Source organism: Pristiophorus japonicus, chromosome 7, assembly GCF_044704955.1.
Source record: "Pristiophorus japonicus isolate sPriJap1 chromosome 7, sPriJap1.hap1, whole genome shotgun sequence".
NCBI classification, from domain to species: Eukaryota; Metazoa; Chordata; class Chondrichthyes; family Pristiophoridae; genus Pristiophorus; species Pristiophorus japonicus.
The window spans coordinates 24,761,270-24,774,749 of NC_091983.1; positions in this window are offsets into that span (position 1 = coordinate 24,761,270).

A 13,480-nucleotide genomic window follows, 5' to 3' on the forward strand; every position below is an offset into this window, starting at 1 on the left:
GTAAGTCGCTGTGGAAAAACCAATTAAAAAATGTTCACTAACCTTTTTTCAATGAGCTTCATACTTACCGTCAGGGACAGACCAGCCTCCTCACAGCGGTCCACCCGCGTTTTGCCACCGAGTCCCGCTGACTCCCGCCTGCAGGAATCTGGGAGCCCGGCGGGCGGAGGTCAGTTGCGCCACTCAGCCATCCACTGACGTCAGCGGGCGGCTCCCGCCTGCTCTCCCCTCCCGCCCGCTCTAGGCCTCCTCGAAAGTGGCACTGGGTGGATCAAGAAGAGCAATGTCGGCGGCAGTGGGCGGTGAGCTGATGAATTTCGGCCCCATGCAACACTGTGTACAGTTCTGGTCTCCAGAGGGAGTGCAACGAGGGTTCACTGGACTGGTTCCTGGGATGAGGGGATTGCCCTATAAAGCGAGACTAGGCCTATATTCCCTTGAGTTTAGAAGAATGAGAGGTGATTTAATTGAAACATACAAAATTCTTAAGGGACTTGACAGGGTTAATGCTCGGAAAATGTTTCCCCTGGCTAGGGAATCTAGAACACAGGGTTACAGCCTCAAAATAAGTGATTGGGCATTTAGGACTGAAATGAGGAGAAATTTCTTCACTCAAAGGGTTATGAATCTTTGGAATTCTCTAACCCAGAGAGCTGCGGATGCTCAGTCGTTGAGTATATTCAAGACAGAAGTCGATAAATTTTGGGGAACTGAGGGAATTAAGGGATATGGGGTAGTGCAGGAAGGTAGAGTTGAGGTAGATCAGCCATGATCTTGTTGAATGGCGGAGCAGGTTTGAAAGGCCAAATAGCCTAATCCTGCTCCTATTTCCTATGTTCTTATGGAAAAGCATAAATTGACTGACAGCAGCTTCTGGATTTCTGCGTTTATGTGCGCATGCGCTAACTCCAGAACTTGCTGTCAGTTTCAGAGGGGTACTGTTGGCGAATGCTGACTGTTTTGTGAATCATTAACATTGCAAAATCTGAGCCATTACAACATGATGTAATGTAATGTAATATAATACAATTATATTAGTAGCAAGCACAATATGTGATGTTTCATCTCTTTATTGCGCACTCCTCAATTTATGCAACATAAAAAGCATGGAATAAGAATGACCATTCAGCCAATCTAGTTTGCTAGATAAGATATGACACATCACATATTATGCTAATATAACAGTAAGGTGTCTAATAAAGTTATGACATGATAAAACTTCCCATTGATCCCTGAAAGTAATCAAACAAAAACATCATGCCAATCAAACACTACAATCAATATTATTCTACCCGCTCTGCATGTATTCTGCAGGTTCCTGCAGGACTGCACTACATAGCATTTGCTCATCTATTGTTGCATTTCTAGTAGAGGAGCATCTTCTCAACCAGCTCTGCAATGCAAGCTGACTAATGCTGCTGCTGTACAAGCCATCAATCTTTTATGGTGCAACTAATTCTGCAGCAGCTGCATAATATTGGATGTCCTGAGCTCGTGAAAGGCATAAGAACATAAGAATTAGGAGCAGGAGTAGGCCATTTGGCACTTCGAGCCTGCTCTGTCATTCAATAAGATCATGGCTGATCTTCTACCTCAACTCCACTTTCTTGTACTATCCCCATATCCCTTGATTCCCTTAATATCCAAAAATCTTTCGATTTCAGTCTTGAATATACTCAAAGACTGCGCCTCCACAACCCTCTGGGGTAGAGAATTCCAAAGATTCCCCACCCTCTGAGTGAAAAAGTTTCTCCTCATCTTAGTCCCAAATGGCTGATCCCTTATTCTGAGACTGTGACCCCTGGTTCTAGACTCCTCAGCCAGAGGAAACATCCTCCCTGCATCTACCCTGTCAAGCCCTGTAAGAATTTTGTATGTTTCAATGAGATCACCTCTCATTTTTCTAATATAGGCCTAGTCTACTCAATCTTTCCTCATAGGACAACCCCCCTATCCCAAGAATCAGTGTGGTGAATCTTCATTGCACTCCCTCTATGTCAAGTATATCCTTCCTTAGGTAAGGAGACCTAAGGCGATATATAAGTACAAGTCTTTCTTTCTAAATAATCATCACGTTTGTTCCTGGTTACTGATTCCATTCCATTACCTCTGACTGATGTGAGACTCTTGAGTCTTCTGGATTTGATCGAATATGGGCGTCAAGTTAGCTCTGTCTGATATTGGCACATCCATACCATTAAATCAGTTGGTGCAATGGCCTCTGGAGGCAAAGGACATCATCTGACACTTCCTTGTTCTGGAGGCATATCACCAGCTGCAGTACCAATCACTGCCAATGCAATTTGCCTTCGCCACAGTGCTGGATACCAAGGCTTTGTTCTGGCTGTGGGTGGGTTGAGCTCTCAGTGATCATGACTCTTGAATAACTGCACATAGTAGTTGTTCTACACTCTCTCCAATTTGCAGAACTTCCACAATATAAATTGTATCTATAATACATGAATGATGCCTTATTTTTTTACATCAGATAAAATTTACAGCACAAAAACAGGCTATTCAGCCCAACATCTATGCTGGTGTTTATGCTGCACATGAGCCTACTCCCACCCCTCTTCATCTAACCCCATCAACATATCCTTCGATTCCTTTCTCCCTCATGTGCTTATCTAGCTTCTCCTTAAATGCATTTATGCTATTCACCTCAACTATTCCTTGTAGTTCCACATTCACACCACTCACTGGGTAAAGAAACTGTTCCTGAATTCCTTATTGGATTTATTAGTGACTATCTTATATTTATGACCAATGTTCCCCGTAAGCTGCACAAGTGTGATGCCATGCTACAATCTGAGAAGGTACCACGCAGGCCGCTCGCAAGATGACACATTGAAGATATTGCACATGTGCAGCCGCTCTGCATATTTAAAGGTACAGCACATTTAAATAAATGGCCGCATATCCATGGTGATATTTAGAGGGAACGTTGTTTATGACCATTAGTTTTGGACTCCCCCACAAGTGGAAACAGCTTCCCTACGAAAGACTTGCATTTATATAGCATCTTTCACGACCCTGGATGTCCCAAAGCACTTTACAGCCAATGAGGTACTTTTTGAAGTATAGTCATGTAATGTGGGAAATGCGGCAGCCAGTTTGCGCACAGCAAGCTCCCACAAATGGCAATGTGATAATGACCAGATAATCTGTTTTTAGTGATGTTAATTGAGGGATAAATATTGGCCAGGACATTGGGGAGAACTCCCCTGCTCTTTTTCTAAATAGTGCCATGGGATCTTTTACGTCCATTTGAGAGAGCAGAGGGGGCCTCGGTTTAACGTCTCATCCGAAAGAAGGCTTCTCCGACAGAGCAGCACTCCGTCAGTACTGCAGTGAAATGGCAGCCTAGATTTTGTGCTCAAGTCTCTGGAGTGAGACTTGAACCCATAACCGTGTGACTCAGAGGCTAGGGTGCTACCCACTGAGCCATGTCTGACACTGAGACCTCTAGCAAGTCACTCCTCAGCCTTTGCTTTTCTAGTGGAAAGAGTGCCAGCCTGTTCAGTTTTCCCTGATAGGTATAACTCTCAGTTCTGGTATCATGCTTGTAAAGTAAGGTATCATACTGTTTTTATTTTGATTTGCATCATGATGGAGTCATTGGACATTTTTGTCTTGTTCAAAATAGGCGATTTTTCCAAGGTGGTTTTGCCAACTTGTGCCTCTATGGGAGATATATTTGGTCATAAAGTACTGACCCAACAGAATCAACAGCCAGTAGGGCTATGAAATAGGAAAGTAGTCTGATGCCTATGTTTTTTATTTCAAAGATGATTTTTAGTCAATCTAAAACATGAGCATAAATATAGGCAATACAGGTCACCTGATTCTATGCTGTGTTATCATGTACTTGCTTCTGTTTTCACATGGTGTAACATAATATATGCACACATGGTAAACTATCAGGCAATAAATCTCATTGATGCTCTAATACCAAGTTGATATCTGTCATTATTATTAAGCATCATGACTGTGGATCCTGCTGAGAGTTTATGAAAGGGGAGACAACACATACTGGAACGTGGGCCAAAAAGCAAAATAATAAACGCCACCCACAAATGAAACAGCACAAAATCTATGAAACAAAAGACATTTCACACCTGGAATCTCATCTTTCAGGTTTATAAAGGTGATTACAAACCACTCGAGTGTCACTCTTGCATCCGAACAAACACCTAGATTCAATTACAGCATTGTAAATCACTGCCAACCATTAGGATTCTCCAGAACTTCAGTGAGTTTGGCAATCTTTAACAAATAAATCCCAATCATAAGTGGCTGTCAATATTATCAACTTCTGTTTAACAGCACTTGTGATTTTATTGTATTAAAAGGTATAGTAGACGGTAAATGCAATTTGGGAAAGTTGTAATACATTTATGACAATATTGTTACCTGGCTATCAATTACTAAAGAGTACTCATTTGAGGAGAACCAGAGGTGACATTTCCCTTCCTATGCCAGCCGTGGCTCAGTGGGGAGCACCCTTGCCGTTGAGTCAGAAGGCTGTGGGTTCAAGTCCCACTCCAGAGTTTTAAGCACATAATTCAGGCTGACACTCCAGTACCAGTATATCAATGGAGTGCTGCACTGTCAGAGGTGCTATCTTTCAGATGAGATGTTAAACCAAGGTCCCGTTTGCTCTCTCAGATGGATGTAAAAGATCCCGTGGCACTATTTGAAGAAGAACGGGGGAGTTCCTCCCGTTGTCGTGGCCAATACTTATCCCTCAACCAACACCACCAAAAAAACAGATGATCTGGCCATTATCGCATTGCTGTTTGTGGGAGCTTGCTGTGTGCAAATTGGCTGCTGTGTTTCCTACATTATATCAGTGAATACCCTTCAAAAGTACTTCATTGGCTGTAAAGTGCTTTGGGACATCTTGAGATTGTGAAACAGGCTATATAAATGCAAGTTTCTTTCCATAACTATTGCAATGTTTTAAGTTTTTCTCTGCATCTTTCAAGTAAAATAATTTTGATCTAGATTTTCTTTTGTGGTGTTGGGGGGCGGGGTGGGGGGGGCAGGCGGGGTTGGGGAGTGGGTAAATTTAGGTTTAATGCATCTCATTCTTCAAACAACTTTCACCTATCACAAATCAGTCAGGAAATCTATTCTTTGATAGGCACCCATGGCACAAATCTACACCAAGGTTGACAAATTCATTCAAAAGTCACAGTGATTGCTAACATGACAGAAAACATAAGAACATAAGAAATAGGAGCAGGAGTAGGACATTTGGCCCCTCAAGCCTGCTCTGCCATTCAATAAGATCATGGCTGATCTGATCATGGACTCAGCTCCACTTCCCTGCCTGCTCCCCATAACCCTTTATTCCCTTATCATTCAAAAATCTGTCTATCTCCACCTTAAACATATTCAATGACCCAGCCTCCACAGCTCTCTGGGGCAGAGAATTCCATAAATTTACAACCCTCTGAGAGAAGAAATTTCTCCTCATCTTAGTTATAAATGGGTGGCCCCTTATTCTGATACTATGCCCCCTAGTTTTAGTTTCCCCTATGAGTGGAAATATCCTCTCTGCATCCACCTTGTCGAGCCCCCTCATTATCTTATATGTAAGTTCTTAAAGTAAGTTCTCAATGGTGCAGGGCATGATAAGATTGTGCTCTTTTGAGGTTGTTTAAGGCATAGTGTTGAGACCGTATAGTGGAAACGCAAGTGCCAAACCAAAAGCTAAATTGATTGTAATTGCTGTGGCTCTGTCAGTGAAAATTTGGTCCAGGTCAGAGCTAGGGACTTGCATTAAAAATATATATGTGTTGTAGGGTGTTCGTTTTCCACTCTACTTTGATTCATAGGCCTCAGGAATTACAGGAAGGACTCGACGTAACGCAAAGTTTAGGTTTAAACCCAACTGTTAGTTTATTACACAAAAAACAATTAAAATGACAGAACAAGACTTCTTAGAGATTGATTGAAGACATACAATCACCCATCCAGCCAGTTGCTGCTGTTGTCAATTGTAGGCTCGTGGAGTTAGGGAAGGTGTTGGGTTTCAGCTGCTTGCTTCGTGGTTGTTGTTCCTTTTGACCTGTTATTCTGAGGTGTTTCTTTGACCTGTTGTTCTGCGATGTTGTTCTGACCTGTTCTTCTGAGGTCTTGTTCTTCTGAGCTGTTTGTTCTCTGCTCTTACATATATATCCATTTGATTATACAAATCTACTACTGGGCTGCTTTCCAGTTAATGCGTCTGGATCTGTTTGGATGACCACAATTCGCACCTTGTTCGGTGCATGGAATTGACAGGGCAAAAGATAATTCCTTATCTTTTGTGCCCCGTTATCCAAAAATGCACGACTTGTAGGACCCTTTGTTATCCTGGGTTTTCGCAGGCTTGTATTAATAAAGGATGGAATCACTGCAATAGTGAGAAAAGATTTGGCTCAAATGATCAGGATGTTGAAACAGTTTGGGTGACGATAAGGAATAATAAGGGGGAAAAGTAATTGGTGGGCATAGACTGTAGGCCCCCTAACATTAGCAACTCGGTTGGTCGGAGCATAAACCAGGAAATAGTGGGAGCTTGTAAAAAAGGGAACAGCAATAATCATGGGTCATTTTAACCTCCATATTGATTGGACAAATCAAATTGGTCAGGGTAGCCTTGAAGAAGAGTTCATAGAGTGCATGGGGGATGGGTTCATTGAGCAGTATGTAACGGAACCAACCAGAGGACAGGCTATCTTAGATCTGGTCCTGTGTAATGAGACAGGATTAATAAACAATCTCCGAATAAAGGATCCCCTCGGAATGAGTGATCATAGCATGATTGAATTTCAAATTCAGATGGAGGGCGAGAAAGTTAGATCTCAAACCAGCATACTAAGCTTAAAGAAAGGAGACTACAAAGGTATGAGGGCAGAGTTGGCTAAAGTGGACTGGGAAACAGATTAAATTGTAGGATGGTTGATGAACAGTGGTGTACATTTAAGGAGATATTTCATAAGTCTCAAGAAAAATATATTCCAGTGAGGAGGAAAGGATGTAAAAGAAAAGATAGCCATCCATGGCTAAGTAAAGAAATAAAGGATGGTATCCAATTAAAACAAGGGCATACAAAATTGGCAAAACTAGTGGGAGGACAGAAGATTGGGAAGCTTTTAAAAGCCAGCAAACAATGACTAAAAAATAATTACAAAAGTGAAGATAGACTATGAAAGTAAATGAGCGCGAAATATAAAAACAGATAGCAAGAGTTTCTACAGGTAAATAAAAATGAAAAGAGTGGCTAAAGTAAATGTTGGTCCCTTAGAGGACGGGACTGGGGAATTAGTGATGGGGAACATGGAGATGGTAGAAACTCTGAACAAATATTTTGTATCAGTCTTTACGGTAGAGGACACTAAAAATATCCCAATGGTGAATAGTCAAGGGGCTATGGGGGGGGCGGGGAAGGAACTTAACACAATCACAATCACTAAGGAGATGGTACTCAGTAAGATAATGGGACTAAAGGTGGATAAATCCCCATGACCTGATGGCTTGCATCCTAGGGTATTAAGAGAAGTAGCGGCAGGGATAGTGGATGCATTGGTTTTAATTTACCAAAATTCCCTGGATTCTGGGGAGATCCCAGCAAATTTATTTTAAAAAGGCAGACAAAAAGCAGGAAACTATAGCCCAGTTAGCCTAACATCTATGGTTGGGAAAATGTTGGAGTCCATTATTAAAGAAGCAGTAGCAGGATATTTGGAAAAGTATCATTCAGTCAGGCAGAGTCAGCATGGATTTATGAAGGGGAATTCATGTTTGACAAACTTGCTGGAATTCTTTGAGGATGTAACGAACAGGGTGGATAAAGGGGAACCAGTGGATGTGGTGTATTTGGACTTCCAGAAGGCATTTGACAAGGTGCCACATAAAAGGTTACTACACAAGATAAAAGATCACGGGGTTGGGGATAATATATCAGCATGGATAGAGGATTGGCTAACTAACAGAAAACAGAGAGTCGGGATAAATGGTTCATTCTCGGGTTGGCAACCAGTAACTAGTGGGGTGCCGCGGGGATCAATGCTGGGTACCCAACTATTTACAATCTATATTAATGACTTGGATGAAGGGACCGAGTGTAACATAGCCAAGTTTGCTGACGATACAAAGATGAGAGGAACAGCAATGTGTGAGGACACAAAAAAACCTGCAAAAGGACATAGACAAGACTAAGTGAGTGGGCAAAAATTTGGTAGATGGAGTATAATGTTGGAAAGTGTGAGGTTATGCACTTTGGCAAAAAAAATCAAAGAGCAAGTTATTATTTAAATGGAGAAAATTTGCAAAGTGCCGCAGTTCAACGGGACCTCGGGGTACTTGTGCATGAAACACAAAAGGTTCGTATGCAGGTACAGCAAGTGATCAGGAAGGCCAATGGAATCTTGGCCTTTATTGAAAAGGGGATGGAATATAAAAGCAGTGCAGCCTTGCTATAGTTATACAGGGTATTGGTGAGGCCACACCTGGAATACTGCATACAGTTTTGGTTTCCATATTTACGAAAGGATATACTTGCTTTGGAGGCAGTTCAGAGAATGTTCACTAGGTTGATTCTGGATATGAGAGGGTTAACTCATGAGGTAAGGTTGAGTAGGTTGGGCCTCTACTCATTGGAATTCAGAAAAATGAGAGGTGATCTTATCGAAACGTTAAGATTATGAGATTATTAACAAGGTGGATGCAGAGAGGATGTTTCCACTGACAGGGGAGACTAGTACTAGGGAGCATAGTCTTAGAAAAAGGGGCCGCCCATTTAAAACAGAGATGAGGAGGAATTTCTTCTCTCAAAAGGTTGTAAATCTGTGGAATTTGCTGCCTGAGAGAGCTGTGGAAATTGGGTCATTGAATAAATTTTAGATAGACAGTTTCTTAACCGATAAGGAAATAAGGGGTTATAGGGCGCGGGCAGGGAAGTGGAGCTGATTCCATGATCGGATCAGCCATGATCGTATTAAACGGCTGAGCAGGCTCGAGGGGCCGTATGGCCTACTCCTGCTCCTATTTCTTATGTTCTTAGGACTATGGTCAGACTCCACAAGTACTGACTTTTACTGACTTGTAAAACCTTAATGAACCATCTATTTCTGCCAATGTAGTACTATTTGCTGCTCAGTACCCATAAGCACTAAGGGTGCTCCTGGCACCATGGCCCCCCTTGATTAAGTGTGTGGGCAAAACTGTGGCAGATGGAGTTCAATGTGGGAAGTGTGAGGTCATCCACATTGGTCCCAAGAAAGATAGATCTAAATGATGTGAAGCTGGGAACTGTGGATGAGCAGAGAGATTCAGGGATCCAAGTACAGAACTCACTAAAAGCTAGTGGACAAATACAAAGACTAATTGAAACAGCTAACGGAGTGTTGACCTTTATCTCAAGAGGGCTGGAATAGAAAGGTGTGGAAGTTATGTTACAGCTGTACAGAGCTCTGGTTAGACCCCATCTGGAGTACTGCGTTCAGTTACGGGCACTGCACCATATGAAGGATATACTTGCTATGGAACCAAGTGCAGATTCATTAGAATGATACATAGAATCATAGAATAGTACAGCACAGAAGGCGGCCATTTGAGTTTGTGCCGACTCTTTCGAAGAGCAATCCAGTTAGTCCCACTCCCCCGCTCCTTTCCCATATCCCTGCAAGTTTTTTCGTTCAAGTATTTATCCATTTCCCTTTTGAAGGCTACTATTGAATCTGTATCCAACACCGTATCAGGCAGTGCCTCCTTACCACTCGTACCGGGGCTAAAAGGATTAAATTATGAGGACAGGTTGCATAGACGAGAATTGTATTCACTTGAATATATAAGATTAAGGGCTGACCTAATTGAGATGCTTAAGACGATTAAAGGATTTGATAAGGTAGTGAGAAACTATTTCCTCTGGTGGGGGAGTCCAGAACAAGGGAGCAGAATCTTAAAATTAGAGCTCGGGGGTCATGTCAGGAAGCACTTCTTCATACAAAGGATAATGAAAATCTGGAACTCTCTTCCCCCAAAAGCTGTTGAGGCTATGGGTCAATTGGAAATTTCAAAATTGAGATAGATTTTTGTTCGGCAAGGGTATTAAGGGTTATGGAACCAAGACAGGTAGATGGATACAGATTCAGTCATGATCTAATTGAATGGCAGAACAGGCTCAAGGGGCTGAATGGCCTCCTTCTGTCCCTATGTTCCTACTGGAATGTGCAGATCTGACTGAACAAAATCTAATTCATCCATTATTGATTCCCATGGCCCCTGGCGGGATGATCGACCCATGAACTCCCACCGATTTACCTTATTAGTCCCGTGCTATATTTTTATGGATAATCTTATTTTCCAAAGAATAAGAGAAGCTTGTGGAGCGAGGGCTGCACTTGGTTATTAGAAGTTAGACAGAAGACAACTGAACAGCACTACGGACAACTTGCAGATATTTAAATGTAGGCAACATGCTTTATGTAGCTATTGCAGAGAAAATATTCAAGAAAACCAGCACAGCAGCCATCTCCAGAGGTACCTTTAGAACTAACAAGTACAGAACCACCATCCTGTACAGCAGGCTTTTGTGTGTTACAGGAATAAATTCTGATGGAACAGACACAATCCTGGAATTGTTCCTCAGTAACTCTGACAGTAGCCTGTGCTTGTCCTATAATATGAAATGAAATAGAATGGACTGTTCTGTAGCTATTTCACACAACACTTGTTAATAAAGCCCATTGTACTATCGGGTATTTGGCCAGTGGTGCGGCTGGAAGGCAAGGAAAGAAATTGAGAACTTCTGTATTTGAAATGGAGAACGGTGTTTGAAATTATTCTTGTTGAGGTCAAATTCATGGTGTATCAAAAGGTAACTTCACCTTCCATGATGGAATTATTTTAGCCTATTGTCCCAATTTTACAAAAATGGTTTCAACTGGCTCACAATACCAGGTAATTTGTGCTGCCAGCTCAGGGTGTAGGCCAGACTGAATTTTGCAATGGGAGCTTTTCCTCTTAACGTGACTAGGGTACTAGCATAAGAAATGCTTCTCGAGAGCTTGACCTGCAGGACCCAGGGCATGGGTCATGAAATCCAGTGAGGCAGTAGATCTTTACTGCAGAGATTTACTAGGATGGTACTAGGAAGAATGAGACACTGCAGTAGTGTGTATGAGACTAGATTGTTTTCCTCAGAACAGAGGTTAAGGGAGATTTAATAGAGGTGTTCAAAATTATTATGGGTCGTGACAGTAGTTAGGGAGAAAATGTTTCCACTGGCAGGAGCAGATTTAAGATAATTGGCAAACGAACTAGAGGGGAAATTAGAATATTTTTTATGGAGCGAGTTGTGATGATCTGGAATGCACTGCCTGAAAGGGTAATGGAAGCAGTTTCAATAGTAACTTTCCAAAGGAATTTGTATATACTTGAAAAGCAAAAATTTACAGGGCTGTGGGAAAAAAAGCAGGGAGTGGGATTAATTGGATAACTCTTTCAAAAACCCAGAACAGGCATGATGGCTGAACGACCTCCTTCTGTTTGTGACCTTAGAGGACTGCAGCTTGCCACTAAAGAAAAAGTTGTATGTGGCAGAGAAATGGATTAATTGTGCCCAATGGCAAAGCAGAGACATGTGTGCAACACTGCTCTCTGAAGAGTTAGCCTCTGACCAAGTGAACATGGCTGCAAATAGTTCGGAATACAGGTTGAACCTCCCTTACCTGGAACCACCCCTCATCCAGAACAATTCCCGGCCACCGGGTGGCGCATGCACAGAACTCTGACATGAACAAATTGAAATCCTTCCTCGCTGCCAACTCCCGCAATCGCTGGCCTGACCCGGTGATCCACCACTCACCCTCATGATCTCGCTGCTGCACTCCCAGCCCCGCTATCCCCTTGCTCAGTACCTGCACCATCCAATTTAACATGACCACCCCTCGTCTGGAAAAATCCTTTAGCCAGAACAGGCCCGAGGGTTCCGGATAAGGGAGGTTCAACCTGTATTTAAAATGGTGAAAAGCTAGGAACAGCACAGCTCCAAATAGGTTTAGGGATCCATATACACAGATTAAAATCTGATAGTCAGGAACCAAAAATCATCAAAAAAGCTAATGAAATGTTAGCCTTTCTAACTAGAAGGCTAGAATATAAACATTAATAAGTTTTCCTATAGCTATACGAAGCCCTGGTTAGACCACATCTGGAGTAGTGTACAGAGTTCTGGGCACTATAACTTAGAAAGGATATATTGGACTTGGAAGGATTTCAGCACAGATTCACCAGAATGTTACCAGGGCTCCAAGGGTTAGCTTGAGATATTATATAAACTAGTTTTGTATTCCTTGGAATATAGGTTAAGGGATGACGGGATTGAGGTTTTAGGATTTTGAAAGGAATTGATAGAGAGAATCTTTTTCCACTGGTGGGAGAGTCTAGGACAGGGAGACATCTTAAAATCAAGAGCCAATCTATTCAGGATAGACATTGGGAAACATATCCACAAAGGGTGATGAAAGTGTGGAACACTCTCCCACAGAAGGCAGATGCTAACAATTAATTTTAAGTTGTAGATAGCTTTTTGCTAGACAAGGGTATAAAAGGATATGGAGCCAGGGCAGGTGGACGAGAGTCAAGATACATAGTAGCCATGATCGCATTGAATGGCAGAACAGCTTAGAGGCACTGAATAGCCTACTCCTGTTCCTAAATAAGAAATTTGCTTACATTAGGAGAGAAATAAAGGAAAATGTGCATCTCCCATTTGCCCACATTTCTTACGCAGCCCACTGTACAATCCTGCCTTTTGGAAGATACCATTTAAAGTGCTATACACTCAGACTGCCCTTTTGCACACATATAGAAGCTGGACTATACGCTTCTTACAAGATGAGGTGGCGGCTGAGGAACAGAAACAAATGCTCAGGCCTCCAACTTAAGCTGTCCCTTGGGTGTGAGCGTGTGTCTCAGTAGGATCAGCCACTGTGGATGTACCTGTTGGCCCTGATCTCAACAGCCATCCACCACTCCCTCAAGCATTTCTTCAAATAATGCAGGCACTGTGGATTGCCACATAATGAAGGCATTGTGGATAGCTGCCATTGACATGCGTAGTTTGTGGTCAGATTCAAAAAGGAACATTGAATGTAAAATTTCTCCATCTAAACCATTGGGTTGATATGAATCCTGGTATCGACAAGTGCTATCTTTAACACTTGAGAATCTGGCAATACTCTGGAACTTGCCCAGCTGATTCCCCCTTGCTGCAATCCAACAGATTGCTTCTTGATGAGGAAATTCCTGACCTCTGAACTGCTCACCAGTGTGCTGTTGTAACTTAAACAGTGCAGTGGAATCCCATTTTAAACTGCACTTCCAAAGGCCCGGGGGGGGGGGGGGGGGGGTGCAGGGGAGAAGATGCAGGGCAATTTGTGCCCAAAGTATTCAACACTTGCTTGATGTGTACAATGCAAGCTGC